This window comes from Pelmatolapia mariae, linkage group LG16_19 (genome assembly GCF_036321145.2).
Source record: "Pelmatolapia mariae isolate MD_Pm_ZW linkage group LG16_19, Pm_UMD_F_2, whole genome shotgun sequence".
Lineage (NCBI taxonomy): Eukaryota > Metazoa > Chordata > Actinopteri > Cichliformes > Cichlidae > Pelmatolapia > Pelmatolapia mariae.
In genome coordinates, this window is record NC_086241.1 from 59,056,400 (window position 1) to 59,071,951 (window position 15,552).

Below are 15,552 nucleotides of genomic sequence, written 5' to 3' on the forward strand. Positions count from 1 at the left end.
GCATGAGGACATACCCTCTGAGAAGTCTGAGGAGAAACCCTCCACAGATGAGAAACTGTCTGAAATGTCAGAGGACAGATTTTCTGAGGACAAACCCTCAGAAAACGTAGAGGAAAAGCTCTCAGAAGCGTCAGTGTCATCTGCTCAAGTGGAGGAAGTATCCCAGAACCTTGTTTACTTTGTTCTAATTAGACTTCTCGAGAAGTCCAAAAGCAGGCGAAAAGGCTGTCTCACTCCTCCAGATGGCGTAACACTAGCTGACATCATTGAGCGTCTCAAAAACTTGGTGCAACCTGAAATCAGCAGCGCGAAGTCTATAACACGTCTGGAAAATGACGTGAGAGGATTGACCAAAAAACTGGTTAAAGGACTCATCAAGGAGTTTGGCTCCCCAGAAAAGATCATGGATGCTGCTTTGGCATGTGATAGTTCATTTGACGAGGCTATTTTGAGGCTCTTGAAAGTCCATTTGGGTGTCCCCACAAGTTGTCGACAAAAGTCCAGAGTTGCCAGGTTCTTTTCAGCATTGAAGAAAGCTTTAATGAAACCCTTCAGATGCTGTTTTAAGGGCAGCGATGACTAAAGACCTTGACTTTTCCACTGCCTTGCTTCTCGCAAAATCTCGAAGCAGAAATGATCCAAAAACTGACTTGAATCGTCAATCATAGCGTCAAATCAAATTCCTTCATAGTTTTCCTAAAAAACTATTATATTTTCATTGTGTCTCCTTTTTGTTTTCCATCGAGTCCAGCCAGCCGCAGCAGATGGCTGCCCCTACATGAGCCTGGTTCTGCTGGAGTTTTCTGCTTTTTATGGCAGTTTTTCCTCCCCACTGTCGCCAAGTGCTTGCTCATAGGGGATAATTTGATTGCTGGAATTTTCTAAAATTGGCGTTTTGAACTTTAAGATAGAGGTCCTGCAAGCCCTCCACCTTACAGTTCAAAACACCTTCAGGAGACTTTGTAGTTAATTGTCATTACAATGAAATAAATAAAAAAAATCCAAATTAAAAACATGTTGACTTTTGTTGTCTTTTCTTGATGTAAACCACGAAAGCAAAAAATGTGTTGCATATGTGTACTTTGGTCATTAGTACTGGTATTTTAATGTATTAGAGTAGAATTTGATATAGGGTTAGAGTTTGTTGACAGTTTATCCTCCTCCGCAGCCTGAGTGCTTCTTCTGTCGAGCTGGATGTCTTTAATGTTTCCAGAACCGTGGAAAATAACAGCATCGGCGAGCTAAAACGGTCGCTCTGACAACAGCAACAGATTACCAGTGATAATAAATATTATCACAAATACACTTCCGTTTCAGATTATAAGTATATTCTCATGCAATTATCTTGGAAAGTGTTTTCCCACTAAAAATATGCAAATAAATAAACACAACAAAGCTCATCCTGATCTATCCCAAAGCCAGCTGCAACAACAGCCAAGCATTAACAAAAAGAAGAAAAGTAATAATTACAAATACAGTGATTTTCTGACTACCTGAACTCATTACTAGATAAGAAAAATATTGCTAGCTTAAAAGCAAACTACTGCCTACTTCTTACACCTTCACCCAGTCCACATTCAGCTCTTTAAGCAGACATTTAATTCTAAGTGGTGCTTTTATGTAAAAAGTTGGGCCAGTTGGCTGTAATCAGGAGTGAAGAAGCAGCAGGAGACAGGGGATTAAAACAATCAGCTGACAAGCCTGTCTAGCTCTGTGAGTTTGAGGTTTAAGAGATTAGAAGACACACACTACAGCACATTTAACCAACAAAATAGTTTATTACAAGGGAATGTACAACAGTGCTGCATTTTTCAATGTTTTTTTAGTAACTCAAAACGGAAAAAGGCTCAGGAACAAACAGTCAAAAGTGCTTAGATTGCAATATAATCTTCTGAATTGAGTGCTTTTTCTTTCTACAAGTAAGGCCCCCAGCCTAAATACATCTGACACAGTAGTTTATCATCTGTGGCTTCTTGTATGAGGTAATGGACGTGCCCCTCAATTGACAGAGGAAGACCCAGCACTTTATTCCTGCTCTTAATCACTCCCTGCAGGCGCTGCTCAATGTCACACACGTGGGTTTTAGCCTAGCAGAGAAACGTAAAGAACAAACATTATTAGGTTTTATTGAACCGGAATGTGCTGTATTTAGCCCAGTTTTCCTCTGGGATTAATAAAGTCTCTCTGGTTTAGATTTGCAAGTAAATATAATTTAGGAGGTAAAAATTCAAGAAACATGCCCACCTTTTCATTAACAATCTCTCCTGTCTCATTGGCCTGAGCTTTTGATAGTCCTTTGGCTTGTTTGCTCCACTCCACCAGGGGATCATGAAGGAAGGTCTTCAGCACACTTGCAAGAAAAATTAAAAACAGAGACACATTTTTAATATTTATAAATGGTTGAATTTGAAATTAAAATTTTTTATGTGAATTTACCTCATGAGTGGCTCTCTTTGGTCTCTCATTAGTCTTATCGTAACCTCACAGGCTTGCCTAAAGAGGCCCTCGATGCCCATGGGCCCCATAGCATGCACCATGTTTTGCGTCAGACGAAAGGGAACAACCTCTGGCACATCAAATGTCTCCCCCTAGTGGAAAAGGAGAGAAAAGCACAGGCAAACTTAAAAGCAATAACATGCACTGGTGTTAAGGATACATATAATAAATAATCAATATAGTAATATTCCTAAATATTATTTTTATTGAGCCTAAGGCAAAAAAAAGAAAACCTTGTTAAAGAGGCAGTTGAAGTCTACATGAACACATTCTCCAGTGAAGGAATCAAAGAGGATGTTTTCTCCGTGGCGATCTCCCAGACCCAGGATGTAGCCCACCATGGACATCACAGCAGTGGAGCGGCAGTATGCTGAACGACTGCTGTACCTGTAAACACACAAATACTCCAAAGATTTATTCTTGGATTTAAGTTACACTTGAAGCAGATTTTTGAAAAATTCTGATTAGAAATAACTTCTTTCAAATGTGGTCAAGATGTTAAATGAAAATGACTAACATTTCTGGTAAAGCAGTGGCCTACAGGAGTATAATTATAGCAGTGTTGTAGTGAAGGTCATACCATGACGTGGGGTCAGGAAAGGTCCGGAGGAACCATTCATAGAAGACGGGGGTGTCGAGCACACAGCACCTCCTTGTGGATTCGCAGTTTTTCCTCAAAGGGAGCTGTCTTAGGAAGAATAAGCTTCCTGAGCTCTTTACCTGATAGGTAGATACCTTAAAAAAACAGAGAAAGGAGAACTTAATTATTTCTCAACATTTACTTTAAAAAAAAAGGTTTTTGATTGTAGGTGTTATAAGAAGGGATACCTCTCTCTTTGTACAGCTTTGTGAGAATGTGCCGCAACCCGGCAGTGTTGTTAACCCATTCGATGATGCCGCGCTCCTCATTGAGGGGAATCACAGCATAAGTCCGGATGTGTAGCTCCCTCCGTCTGGACTCAGCATCTTTACGGAGGCACTACACAAACACGAAGTACAAACAAGCACATATAAATGCTGTTCTTCTCACTTTTTCTTAAGTATTGTCATGTAATTTGCACACATATTGATTCATTTAGTACAGCTGTGCTACACAATGAGCTCCTGACTGTAAAAAAAAACAAAAAAAAGTTGAGTTTTTGTTCACATTATGAGAAGATGAATAATATTTAATTTCAAATTTAAGGCTAGAACAACACATAAAATAAGAATGAACTTCTAAAAGTTAGTAAGTCTTTTTATTCTGACCTAACGTGCAAGTTGCTCTATGGGCCAGAACTCACTATATAGTAATAGACCCATTTCTGTAATATACTTACATATCTATATTATTGCTAATATATATTGTAATATATCTATATCATGGCTAAAGCACTTCTGGATGGATGCAAACTGCATTTCGTTGCCCTGTAACTGTGACATGTGCAATGACAATAAAGTTGAATTCTATTCTATTCTATTCTATTCTATATATCCATTTAGTTTGAATGAAATCTCCCAGATACCTTATTGATGAGACAGTTGAACTCCATAAGTCTGCAGTCCTTCCTCAGGTCATCTTTAGGTTTACACATCATGGTGTAACCCCGACCATCCGAACCCTTTAGGCTATAGGCACCTATGGTGGTGGTGCTGTTACCATCCACCTGTAAGACACATTTAGAAACATCTCTACTCCTGCCTAAAGATGATTTAAGGATTGAGAAGTCATAGACTATTGAAGTGTATTTGTGCATGGGCGTGTATACCGGTTTATTACAAAGCTCCAAAAGCTTGTCTGTCAGTCAGTTGGCATCTCCAATGACTTTTTCCAGGGACTGTTCAAGACTGACGGCTTTCTTAAGGATCTGATTACAGCGTTTCATGCGCATGGGGTAGGATGACTGGAAAGAAAAGAAAAGCAGACATAAATAAATGCTGTATTTTGGACGCAGAAGCAGTTGATTACGAAAACGCTAACAGAGAAATTGTAATTTTGATTTGAACTGATCTGCTAAATAACATTTCAAATTTAAAAAAAAAAAAAAACCCCACATAAACAGACTTGCAAAAGTTAAACTTTATAGTCACCCCTCATTTGTTTATATTTTGCTTCCAAAGACCCAGACCTTCTAGTAATTTCTTAAAGTGGTCTTGAGCAATAGTTCCCCAGGCTTTCTGGAGGGATTTCAAAGGTTTTGTTTGGACAGTGGCGCTACATAAGTGGATGACAAAAGAAGAGATGTATTTGCATGCATTGTAGGGCGATCGTGGCTCAAGAGTTGGGAGTTTGTCTTGTAATTGGAAGGTTGCCGGTTCGAGCCCCGAAGGCCGTTGTGTCCTTGGGCAAGCCACTGAACCTACCGCCTACTGGTGATGGCCAGAGGGGCCGATGGTGCGATATGGCAGCCTCGCTTCTGTCAGTCTGCCCCAGGGCAGCTGTGGCTACAACTGTAGCTTGCCTCCACCAGTGTGTGAGAATGAATGAATAGTGGAATTGTAAAGCGCTTTGAGGGTCTCGAAAAGCGCTATATAAATGCAATCCATTATTATTATTATTATCTGTTATGGAAGGCAGCCACAACATTTGAGGAAAAGCTTTGAATGTCCTCCAAGAAGCCTGGAGAACTATTCCTGAATATTCCTACTCCTACCTAATGAAATTACAAAACAGCTTGCCAAAGAGAGTTCAGGCTGTGTTGAAGACTAAAAGTGGTCTTATCAAATATTGACTTTCAAGCTCATTAGAATTACAAAGGCTATATTTCCATGTTTATAGAAATCACCATCAACCTTAAATAAATGAGGGGTGGCTCATTTCTCTCACCTTGGACACCGCAGTCATTAGCCACATAGCTTGCTGGGGGTATGTGAGGAACACTTTGGCCACAATGGTCATGAGGACATTGAAGACCTCATCGCTGGAGTGACACACCCTGGAGATCAGCTGGGAAAATGCGGTCAGGAACTGGTACGGCGCCAGCTTAGCGCAGTGCTCGCTCACTACTGTGTTGATTTTACTCAGCTCCTGTTGCATCTGTCTGTCTGCTCGCCCAGCTGAGGTGAGGGAATAGGTATAATTTCAAGTGTTAATGAAAAGCCAATGAAACTGAAACTAGAAATATCTCCCTGCCCTGTGTGAATTGCCCACCTTTCTCACATTCACACACTTTAGCTCCAAAGTCCAGCCAAAGAGACAGCATGCGAGGCATGGCCTGGTAGATATACTGGTTTCCAAACTGCAGAGCACTAGAAGGGAGAAAGTTGATAAGTGTGTTGTTTGATAGTCTACAGCAGGGGTGTGCAACCCCAGTCCTCGAGAGCTACTGTCCTGCAGCTTTTAGATGCATCCTTGTTCCGACACACCTGAATCAATGAATGGCTTGTTATCAGGCCTTTGCCAAACTTGATGGCATGCTGAAGAATTAATCCAATCATATGATTCAGCTGTGTTGGAGTAGAGATGAATATAAAAGCTGCAGGACCGAGGACTGGAGTTGGACACTTTTTAACACAATTTAATCCCCACATTTGAGAAAGAAAAGCAAAACACCTTTTTGAAAAGTCTGTAACAAAACCATCAAATCTGATAAAAGTTATTTAAATGCTGCTAAAGACTACTACTGCCAAAGAAGAAATGATTGGAATTAAAAAAAAAAAAAAAACCAACATATCCTAACCTTAATTATTGGGGGAGAATAATGAATGATGCTCATAGTGAGTAAAAAGTAAACTGAGTGCATTTTTTGGACAGAGATTCACTTTTAATGTGTATGTATAATATAATACAGATACATAAAAAATACACTCCAAAAATAGAAGAGTCCTTGAAATGTACAAATGTACAAAATATTAATAAAACAAATTTGAAAAATGGAGACACCTTGGCCTGTGGTACAATGTATACAATGTATGAAAAGATCTTTACTGCAGATACTCCTATGGCTCTGCAGATTTTTTCTTTTCTTTTAACCTATGTCGCCTCACCTTGAGGTTGGCAAATCTGTCTATCACATTTGGGTGGTCAAGTCTCTCAAGCATCTCTTTCTCAACTGACTCTCAGCCAGGTGCTGGAGTCTGCTTTGACCTATGGTCCTTCTCAGCCAGGTATGGAGCTGACGCAAGACACTAAAAGACCTTTCACAGCTACTGCTACTAACTAGGTTTGTTAGGGCAACCTGAATAACAGTTTTCAGTCTGGGGAAGATCTGATTATCTAGAAGATTGTACAATGTTAACATATCTGGGATGGCACCAGCCTCACTCTTGAGCTTCAAAAAGTTTTTGGCAACCATGACTTCCTCTAACTGAAGTTCAATATGGTAATGCAGTGCCAGGGCTGACAACCCAGTTTGTTTTGCAGATTCTGTATAGCAGCTTTAATATAGGGAGAACACAACTTCCAGATTGTATGAGTAAAATCAGGTTTTTTCTCTTTGTCAGTTTAACAGTTTCTGTTTTGCCTGTCACTATTCCCTGTTGTTTTCTTACCTGGTTCTTCCTGGCCTTGTACTTTCTCCTCACACTCCCCTCTTTCCTCTCTCCCTCTTTGGACTGACAATCATACACAAATAGATTGTATTCAATTAGATTTAAAACTTACATTAATATGAAAAAAAAAATACTATTAAGATCACTAATAAAAAAGTCCTCTCTCAGTGTACTTTCAACCAAAAGGCAAATAACCAAACCACATGTGCATCTAATAAAAGATATAAATATTGAAACACTGATCCAACATTATCCTTTTTAAAAAAAAAACAAAAAAACTTCCTTATATCCATTATGAACCTGGCTGTCTCTCTGTACACACACACACACACACACACACACACACAAGAGTTATAAGGTTAATGGGCATCCAGTCAGTTAGCTAGTTATACCTTGGGTTCAATATCGGCACATGCACATATGACAAAATAACCAGCTTCTCTCATTACATTTCAAACAGGACCGTGGTAACAAGAGTAGGCTACGGACAATTTTAAGTTTTAGACTTTAAATAGGCTATATACATTTCAATGCGAGCAACAGGACGGTCAAATGTCGCTGATTTTACTACAGAGCAGGACGGATTGTAGGGTAGCAAACATAGTCGGGAAACACGTTTTCAACACAGCAGGTTACCTGGGTGTAATGTTTTTCAGCTAAAAAGAAACATGGCCTGACTCCTACCTAACTATATAAAGAGTAACTGAAGGTTAAATGCAGCTAACACGTCCAATTTTAAGCCAGGCACTTACACGTCCGCAAGGGCGCTAGAGCCAGAGTAGGGGAGAGCTGGAACAAACCATTTTGGGAGGGGGGAGGGGTTATCTATACTTTTGTTGTTAGAATGTTCCACTTCAATTAAGTACTGTATGCTTTTTATATTTTTAGTAGTGTGTCACACAAACAGCAAATATTGTCAAAAAAGTAAGAAATCTTTGGGGGTGCCTTGATTAATGTTGGGTGTGCTACAGCACCCCCCAAAATGGGATAAAATCGCCCTTGATATAGACTTCAACTGCCTCTTTAGCAAGTTTTTTTTTTTTTTTGCCTCAGATTCAATAAAAATATTATTTAGAAATGTTATTAGATTGATTATTTATAATATGTACCCCATGAGGTAAATTCACATAAAATGATTATTGTCAAATTCAACCATTCATGAATAGTAAAAATGTCTCTGTTTTTAATTTTTCTTGTAAGTGTGCTGAAGACCTTCCTTCATAACCCACTGGTGGAGTGGAGCAAACAAGCCAAAGGACTATCGAAATCTCAGACCAATGAGACAGGAAATATTGCTACAGCACCCCCAAAAATGGGCTAAAATCGCCCCTGCTGTGTTTTATTACTTGATATTGTCAATAAATACAAGATTGATTTATGTGACATTAGTTTTTATAGATAGAATTGGCAGTGGTTATTCTGGAAGTTGTTACAGTCCTAACTTATTAAGAAAAACTGTGGAAGTGATGAAGGAAAAAGCTGCCACTCAGCATATTGCCACGTTACAAAAATTTGAAATTTGTGTCACCTCTTAAAGAATTTTTAACATAGTTTTTTTTTAATATATATAATATTTAAAGTAAGGATTATAGTCTATTATATTTGTTAAAACAGCAAAACGTCTGCTGCACTCCGGAGTAAATAAGGAAAAACATTGCAGGATAAAAAAAAGACTCCCTCTGCTGTGTTTCAGAGTAACTCACGTACCGTATTAAGGAAAAAAAAAGATCAACAAAATTCAAAGTGCAGCTGGCTTGACCGCGGCTGCACTCGAGAGCTCACTGCACCATAGGTTGTATCCCAATTCAGGGTCTGCAGCCTTAAAGGCTGCATTTTAAGGCCGATTACGTCACAGCGGCGCGCCGAAGGCTGTCCCAATTCAAAGGCTGCTCGAAATCCGGCCCTGAAATGCGGCCTTCATTTCCCTGAATTTTAAGGCTGTGGCGATGTAGACTTCGTGGCCCAACATATCCCACAATTCATAGCGCGGCAGTCACTGTGGATAATTTTGCCGCAGACGGCAGAAGCGTAGCGGCCGAAGAGTAAACTGTTAAACGTAAGTACTGAATATTATGTCACTTATTTATGTGCAAATGTTTAATAATGAGGAACATTAAAACATTACTGTTGGCCACATGTCAGCAAAGTTATTTGCCATTAGCGATGTTTGTACTTTCAGCATTTACTTGGTTTTAAAGCCTTTAAAATATAATAATACAATAGCTGACCTTAATCTTACAGAGAATGTGATGATTTTATGGATAATTAAAGTCAGTCATATATCCACAAACACAACAAGCTGAAAGTCAGTGATGCTGCTCGGTTTGCAGTCCTGAATATCACGGCACAAGCAGGATTCACTGCACTGTTAATGTTAGCTATGTTATATTGCTGCCTCTGTTCGGTGGTGTCGAGCCAAACGGACTTTAACGTGTGTTTGAACGAGCTGACGGTTCACTCGTTAAGCTGAAAGAAAGATGCTTTAATCACAGCAGTCACACATGTGTCCACTGTACCATCTGGGAACGCTTCTTGTTTAGCACTCGTAATAACACAAACACTAAATCCTCCTTCTCTTGTGCTGTTTTGTAGCAGTGTATACACCTGAGACTGTCACCTGTCTGTCTGTCCTGCACTCTCTCTTTTTCTTTCTCTCTGATTGTGTAATAAAAGTATGAACATGTATTTATAAGTTACACTTGTGTTTGAATCCTGCAGCTTATCACACATTTGATTTCCATGTGTGACAACTGCAAGTGTCCAGAGTGAGGACAGACTGAGGGACCCATTGCACCCCTGATGATCCACCAGGACAAACTCAGCAGTGTGTGAGGAAGAGGAGGAGGAAGAGCCAGCAGCAGCTGACAGATGGAGAGAATAGACAGACTGTTCCCTGTTTGTGAAGGACCGCTAGGAAAGTTTAAAATAACTAATTGTCTGTCCTGAATCAGTCTTATTAGGTAATGTTCAAATAATTTGATCATTCCAGTGTTTTCAGTGTGGGAGAAAGTACTCAGGGCCTTCAAGTTACACACTATGAAAGGCAGCAACAAGTTTAATGTTCAGAAACCTAAAGTGTGTATCAGCAGCAGAATGGAGCTAAAAATAAATGTTTGTTTCAGTTCTATGAAGCTTTGAGTATTTTGGATTAGTAGTACTGCTGTGTTTGTTGCATCATATTGCTGTAATTGTTTATATGCTTTATATATTCTGAGGTAAGTTGATCTATAGTGTTACATCATATTCTATAAGGATGTTATGTGTTTGTTTACTTTCTGCCCAGTTTGACCCATTTAGCAGAAGTCAGCCTGTTTAAGGCTCTGATATCTATTCTGTCTGACTTAAAGCAGTTATGACATGGTCTGATTTTCTCACCCAATGAAGGAATATTTAATATATCAGTCTACTCTTCATTCTATCAGAAACAGTTTTCACAGTTCGTACATTTTCCTTTTTACACATATATGTAAGCATTGAGCCAAATTTAGTAATGCCAACATATTAGACGAACAATATTTGCCTCTTATATATAATACATCTACATATACACTGTCAAAGATACTTGTCTTTGAGTGAAGATTTAAGGTGATAGGACATATAAATAACTGCAACTTGAATCTTTACTGAAGCTCAGTATTAGACACAGAGTTCACTCACATGAATTTCACTCACATGTGCTGTACCAGTGTACCTGCACATGTGATGTGACAATAGAAGTGATTTGATTTGAGAGTTCAAACTCACTGCTGTAATAACTTATAATGATTAATATAATAACTATAATATTGGCGATATCATATTTACACTGACTTTAGTCTCATGAACAACATTAGCTAATTGTTATTTACTAGCTAATCTTAAATGACTGTTCAGTACATAAATGAAGGCCAACAATCATGTTTTACAGTCCTGTGGTCTCAGCCTCAGATACTTATTAAATCACTCAAAGCTCGTGTAGAAACAAACACACGAACAAATATGTTCTCCTTCATTTCTGTCAAACAAAGCTGTATGAAACGTTTCCAGCGGTTGGTGTTATGGTTGCTAGGCAACCTGGGCAGCGCGACGGAGGCTAGACCGTCCCATTTCACAAGCCTCGCACTTCCGGTCTTAGCGGTCTTTGAGTACGCGGCCCTTGAGGATCGTTGAGGCTGCGTACTTTAAGGCTGCAGACCCTGAATTGGGATACAGCCATAGTTTCTCATTCTCAGAAAATGGACTTCATTGTCAGTTGTAGATTTATTTGCGCGATGATCTGCCGAGATTATGAACTCTTGGTTGTGGAACGGTTTGTGACGATGCCATGCGCACCCGTTATGACGGCCGTTTATCAATGCCCAGCGTTCTCGGTGAGTACGTACCCGCCGAGAACGCACGGGAGTACGTACCCGCCGAGAACGCGAGCACGGACTCGTGGGCCGTTTCTCAATTCTCAAGTACGCGAGCACGGACTCGTGATTTGTACAGTCGGAACACCAGCGTACGTGATGATGTCACAGGTCCGGAGTTTTTACTGCCGTCCCCTCTTAATTTAACTGTAAGTAACATGTTATGAAGCTTAACTTTAATCACAGCCAAACCAGTTTACTCAGGAACAAATAAAACACTGAAATAAACCAAACATTAACATTTAGAAGTGATCTAAGTGACTTGTATATCATTGTTAACCTCAGTAGTGAAACCTCTATTAATAAAAATAGTGTACATGTACATACGTGTACATACCTTAATAAAAACAAGCAGGTGAGATGTTAGAACGCTTTTATTTCTATTCTAGTGGACACTCAATACTATAGACAGCTGCTGGGGTTTCTTTAACCTGAGTAGTGAGAAGTCCGCGAGCGGTTTTGGGGGGGGGGGTTGGAAACGATGTGCCGGGAGTCTGCTGTTGAGTTTTGGACGAAATGCATTCTGGGATATTTAGCTGTCCCAAGTCTACGCCGATGCATGCTCGATAAAACGGGCGGATCGAGAACACATCCGGGACTTTTTTGCGTTCTCGGCGTGATGCGTACTTCGAATTGGAACAGTACTTGGTCTCCGACTGATGACGTATCACGAGTACACGAGAACGCAAGTACGCACAAGTACGCATATTGATAAACGCCCGACGTGTCTGGAACTCTGTGCTTATGCGCATGCGCGAATATTCGTGCGTTCGAACGTCACAGAAGACGTCTTTGATCTGGTGTTGCTTTGATCCGGGAAAAGTCCTTAAATAGGACCCAAGCTAAGTCAAAAGGTTATCGCTTTCAGAGTTCGCCTGGCGGATTATACATGTCAAACTTTCCTCACTCTTTCAAATCAGAAAGTTTAGCATTTCAGGAAGATTTTAACAGAGGGAATCCTTGTGGAACAACAATGTTTCCAACACGGGATTATAATTCTGAAATTCCTCTGGTCCTATCACCAGATGAGCTGTTCCCGGTTATCAATAATGCCTTCAACAAGCTCTCTGACCAACAGTGGTTCTTAATAGAAAATGGACTTTTGGATTTTGATGTTCGAGCAGTTTTGGCCGATATGATTTCTGAAATCATACAGATCGCCACAGCCAAAATCTTGAGAGTTGCGCTTCCCGCCATTCAGCGTGGTGCATCTACGGATTTAGAAAAAAATCCATTTATTGGTGACGCCATCTCAGTCACTTTTGCTAAAGCGCTCAACATCCCCGAGCATGACTCTGTGAGTGCTGAACTGCTGACAAAGATGGTTGAGAAGGAGATTTCAGATAAGGTAAAGTCGATTGCCACCGTGGTCAGGGAGAACCCCAATTTACCGCCAAACCCTGCTGTTTACGTCAGTGGAATAATTCCGAATATTCGAAGACTCCGTGTCATGGTTTATCTTGCTGTCGCATCCTTGAAATTATACGCAATAAAGCGGCAAAGCTCACGCTTTATTGCGGTAAGCGATTCAAGTCAATTTGAATCCAGCAGCGACAGCAGTGTGTCCGGCATCTCACGCGAATCGGCCATCTGGGAGGTTAGTGATATTCTGACCAGATATAGTCGAGAATCATATTCTGCAGATGATGAATTATTGGATGACGACGAAGATATAGAAACTGAGCCACCTGCTAAAATAGAGCAACTTTCAGAAAAGACAGAGAGTTCAGAAAGTGGGGAATGTGCAGAAGCTGAAAGGCAAGCAGAAAGTTTGGAACCTGAGACCATTGTAGAAAAATTTGCAGCTGACATTGTCAATATTATATTTGACAATCTCCCTTCTTCTGACACTGATTATTCTTCCCACAGTGAGAAATGTATCTCACCCAAATCTGGATTTAACATGGGAGTCATCTTCGATAAAGTGAGAGAGTTTTTCACCTCACGTGCTCCTTGCGACCCACCAAAATCCCGCAAACACCATTTTTCCAAGTTTGCACAAAAACATTATGAAAAGATGAAAGAGGGGCTGAAAAATACAGTGAAGGAGAGCAAAAAACATTTTATTAGTCTGTTAAACCTAAACCGCTCCCCTGAAACTGAGGGAATGGGTTCCCACGACAATACGAGTGTCAGCCTCCCAGGGTCAACATGCGAAACTCCTCATCCAAAATCTACCATGTCTCTCCATGCTTCTTCAAGAAGCTCATCTACTCTGGAAACCATGCTAAAATGTTCTACTGCAACTAACTTTAATGTCATCAGATCTGAAATTATTGACATATACAACAAGTTCACAAAACAGGAAGAACATTATATTATCCAAAAAACCCTTGAGAACATTAGAATAAGCGAGAACATCAAGAATTTCTCAAGGGAATTAACAGAGAAAATGTACAACCATTTAATGATAAGTCGTATATACCAAATTCCCAATACTTTTATGGGTAGAAGTCTATCAGACTCTGTTATCTCCAGGACACGACAGACAGTAGCTGAATCAAGAGTTTCCTTTTCTCCCGAAGTCATCTATGTAATCATAGAAGACACAGTTGCAAAGTTTTTGCAAAAGATTCTGCTCTTGGTTGATGATGAAGAAATTGATGAAATTATTCAGAGCGAAAAAGTGTCTGATGCTATTAAAGATATCCAAAACTTCATTGTAACAGCACAGACACGGGCAAAAGATACAGAGGCAGACTCTTCTCAAAAAAGTGGCAGAGAATCTAGAACACCCTGTCATTCTAGACCAGCATCTCCGGAAAGACAGGCCAAGTGTCCAGAGAAAAGCTCAACATCCTCTTGTTTAAGTTTAACACCAGTTCTTGAGAGGAGGGAGGAAGAACTGCCTGAAAAATCAGAGGCCAAATTCTCCAAAAAGGATGAGGAGGAACTGTCTGACAAGTCAGAGGACAGATTCTCCAAAGAGCATGAGGGCATACCCTCTGAAAAATCTGAGGCGAAAATGTCTGAACAGTATGATGACAAGTTCTCCAAAAAGCATGAGGACATACCCTCTGAGAAGTCTGAGGAGAAACCCTCCACAGATGAGAAACTGTCTGAAATGTCAGAGGACAGATTTTCTGAGGACAAACCCTCAGAAAACGTAGAGGAAAAGCTCTCAGAAGCGTCAGTGTCATCTGCTCAAGTGGAGGAAGTATCCCAGAACCTTGTTTACTTTGTTCTAATTAGACTTCTCGAGAAGTCCAAAAGCAGGCGAAAAGGCTGTCTCACTCCTCCAGATGGCGTAACACTAGCTGACATCATTGAGCGTCTCAAAAACTTGGTGCAACCTGAAATCAGCAGCGCGAAGTCTATAACACGTCTGGAAAATGACGTGAGAGGATTGACCAAAAAACTGGTTAAAGGACTCATCAAGGAGTTTGGCTCCCCAGAAAAGATCATGGATGCTGCTTTGGCATGTGATAGTTCATTTGACGAGGCTATTTTGAGGCTCTTGAAAGTCCATTTGGGTGTCCCCACAAGTTGTCGACAAAAGTCCAGAGTTGCCAGGTTCTTTTCAGCATTGAAGAAAGCTTTAATGAAACCCTTCAGATGCTGTTTTAAGGGCAGCGATGACTAAAGACCTTGACTTTTCCACTGCCTTGCTTCTCGCAAAATCTCGAAGCAGAAATGATCCAAAAACTGACTTGAATCGTCAATCATAGCGTCAAATCAAATTCCTTCATAGTTTTCCTAAAAAACTATTATATTTTCATTGTGTCTCCTTTTTGTTTTCCATCGAGTCCAGCCAGCCGCAGCAGATGGCTGCCCCTACATGAGCCTGGTTCTGCTGGAGTTTTCTGCTTTTTATGGCAGTTTTTCCTCCCCACTGTCGCCAAGTGCTTGCTCATAGGGGATAATTTGATTGCTGGAATTTTCTAAAATTGGCGTTTTGAACTTTAAGATAGAGGTCCTGCAAGCCCTCCACCTTACAGTTCAAAACACCTTCAGGAGACTTTGTAGTTAATTGTCATTACAATGAAATAAATAAAAAAAATCCAAATTAAAAACATGTTGACTTTTGTTGTCTTTTCTTGATGTAAACCACGAAAGCAAAAAATGTGTTGCATATGTGTACTTTGGTCATTAGTACTGGTATTTTAATGTATTAGAGTAGAATTTGATATAGGGTTAGAGTTTGTTGACAGTTTATCCTCCTCCGCAGCCTGAGTGCTTCTTCTGTCGAGCTGGATGT

General features: G+C 40.1%; 1 pseudogene; it reads right to left on the reverse strand.

Moving 5' to 3' along the window:
- Window positions 1–1,789: 1,789 nt before the first annotated feature.
- On the reverse strand, window positions 1,790–7,038 carry LOC134645730 (serine/threonine-protein kinase ATR-like; annotated as a pseudogene).
- Window positions 7,039–15,552: the final 8,514 nt, after the last annotated feature.